Raw genomic sequence first — 3,032 nt, 5'->3', positions numbered from 1 at the left:
TTGCTTTAATGTTGACATTTTAAAAAATGTTTCATCTTATTGCATATTGGAAAAAATGTAAAGGTTTAATGTAGCTTCATTACATAATGTTAATACAGTTTTACTAGATGAAAACTGTTACTTATTGCCTGCACTACATCTGTTGGATAATAAATAGCTTTTAAGAGATGGAAAAATTAAATAATTTATTCTGAGAAAAGGAGTATCTAGATTATTCAAATTATCCCAAGATTCATATATTTTAGTCATTTACAAAATCAAAAATAAAGATGGTTTTCAGAAAGGTTACTTATTGTAAAAATTAGAAAGATAAATACCAGATCTTCCTCCCTAGTGATCTTTGTCAATATTAGAGCACTACATTCAAGAAATAGTGTGCTGACCTGGATTTGTTCTACCACAGTAATTTGTATTTCAATCTCAAGTTATACTTCCATATGTTTTTTCACATATATTGTTTCATCCCTTAGAACTCTGAGAGGTAAAATATTAACTCTAATTAATGAATTTCTTCATTCATTTAACATGGATTAGACACATATTGGGAACATTATGATTCTGGAGTGAAATCACAGTGCTTGTCATGAAGTCCTCAAGCCTGATTGGGGACAAACTCAAATGGCTGGGTTGATGATCAGATGAGGGAAGGGAGCCCAGGGTGACAACAGGGAGTGGTGGAGACTGGTACACTAGAGAGTATAGTTCTCCCATGTAAAGGACAGCTGATGCTCAGCTCTGACTCACATGGCGTTGGTGTGGGACTCATGGCTGACAGATTGTCTAATTTTTCAAGGATATTCTCCATTTTTAATATTGAAAACTAATTTTAAAAAAATTAAATATTTGAAAAGAAAATAAGTGCTGGCCAGATGCAACACAAAGACTAGAAACTAGATAGTTATGCTGTGAGTTGAAGTCCAGAGTGCTGTGGAAGCACAAAGAAGAGGTAGCTATGCTGGATTTAGGGAGATCCCAGAAGATCTCTGACAAGTTGAGGGCAGGCACTGCAGAGGCCGTTGCAGGAAGTGCAGATGGGAACAACAGACAGTGATCGCTGTGGTTTGGAATCCAGTGGTCTGCACAGCCAGGAAGAGATGAAACCTGCAGCTGCTCCTCCCCAGTGGTGCTCCCCTGCCCCTTTGCCTGGTGACACGCCAGCACATGTGTTCATAATTTTGGACAAGGATGCGCAAGGGTTGTGCATTGTACCACTTACTGGATTTATCCCTTTCAGAGGGAGGCCAATTAGAACACATCCGTGTTAGTTACCACTGACTCAAATGAGCAGGCTGAGCAGCTTCTTGGAGAAGCAGCCACTTTGTGTGCAGCCGAACAGGATGTTTGCCACCTCTGTGCTTTGGGTTCATGTCCCTTCTTTTTTGCTTGCCTAGGTCTCCTGATACTGTCAACCTGCTGGTTATTGTTCAATAGTAGATAGTGACGCAGAAATTCCATGCTTCTAGGATACCGTAAACCAGGCATTATTAGTCTTTTCCTTAGTGCTTAGCTAGGGCCAGGAAATGGATGCTAGACTATCATAGATGTTGTCTATTCTGGATGTTCTGGTAAATTATGAAAACCCCAGTGGCCAGACCCAGGGTACATAATCTCAGTAATTTGTATGGCTTGTGCTTGATAAGTCCTTCCCAGATAAACAGGACACTGAAACGTGTAAAAGCATTTTTCTATCTTTGGGCCAGACCCTAAATGCCCAGAATTTAAAAGCAATTTCAATAAATAACCTTTTTACTGCCTTATTTTTATTTTAAATATTATTACTTAAACGCTTAAGTTATTTCATTAAATTTTCCAATTTTCCTTCTTTTTACGAATGCCAAAGAATTTCATAAGGAATTTCCTTTTATTCCAGGAAATTCAAGGTCACACTTACAACACTCCACCAGCTAAATTGTTTATTTCTAAGATACTCCTTGGCCAGGCCAATAATATATTAATAATAAACATATTAAAAGGCGTTTAGGAGCTCAGCACCCCTGCCAAGCTTGAGCTCCCTTGAAGTGCACCTTTGTAGTGTCTTCCCCCAACCTGATCCTGTCTCCTTTCAGGTTCCTAATAACTGTTTAATCAAAGTTTATCGAATAAGCAGATAAATTATTAAGAGCATTATTTTGTTATGTGTCTTTTGACGGTTTTGTCGATGTAGTCCTATATCCGGAATGGCAGCAGTCACTGGATGCTGGCCGCTGGTAGGACACAACTAAGTCAACGTGGCAGAACCTCGAGGAGCCCTGCTTTGGGGTTACGGGGCATGAATTTGGTTCGGTTTCCATTGGTTCTAGTATGTGTGTCCTTTGACCTTCAGTTCCCTCCCATGAGTGTGTCAGACAGGGAAAAAGCTATAGTTTTTATAAAGCATGAACACAATGCTCGACATCATAGATGCTTGGTTGAAACTTCGAGTGGCTTCTCAGTCTTCAAATGCTGTCTGCAGGCCCGCAGGTCCAGAGGTCTAGAACATTGCTTGCCACTTGACTATGACCATCTAACCGTCTCACGTTTGTCTACAGGTTACAGTCTTCAAGGACTGTAACATCCATTGAGTCATTTGGTCCTCAATAATGATGTCATTAGCATGAAGGACAACAATAGTTGCTAACCCTTATATAGCACATATTATGTGCCAGAAACAGTTTATATCAGTTAACTCTCCTGTAAATGCTTTACAGCTGCTAAACTCAGTTAATCCTCACGACAATTTCAGGAGATAGGTACTGTCATTCTGCTCAATTCGGAGACGAGGAAATTAAGACCCAGGGTTAAGTAATTTACCCGAGTTCACACAGCGAGTAGGTGGTGCTCTCAAGAACAGCCGCAGCAATAACGGCGTCAGCAGCAGCCGTTCTAGGCACCGGCTAAGCACGTTATGGGTATTATCCCAGTTACACCTCACAGCGCCCCTGTGGGATCTATTTTTCTCTCCTTATAAATGTGTAGCCCCGAAGTGACATCTCTGAGAAATGCTTTATTATTTGCCTGCCTTTCCCGGTAGTTAGTGTAGTATCCCCAGAGAG

General features: G+C 40.4%; 1 protein-coding gene across 2 annotated transcripts in view; it reads left to right on the top strand.

The window, feature by feature from the left end:
- The window catches only part of TNFRSF19 (tumor necrosis factor receptor superfamily, member 19), a 104,046-nt gene that overhangs the window by 18,102 nt on the left and 82,912 nt on the right, over positions 1–3,032 (top strand). The window lies entirely within an intron of this gene.

The sequence above is a fragment of the Propithecus coquereli genome, unplaced genomic scaffold, assembly GCF_000956105.1.
Source record: "Propithecus coquereli isolate 6110/MARCELLA unplaced genomic scaffold, Pcoq_1.0 Scaffold306, whole genome shotgun sequence".
Taxonomy (NCBI): Eukaryota; Metazoa; Chordata; class Mammalia; order Primates; family Indriidae; genus Propithecus; species Propithecus coquereli.
Note: the sequence above shows the minus strand (reverse complement) of the source record. Positions and strands in the feature narration are given on the sequence as shown.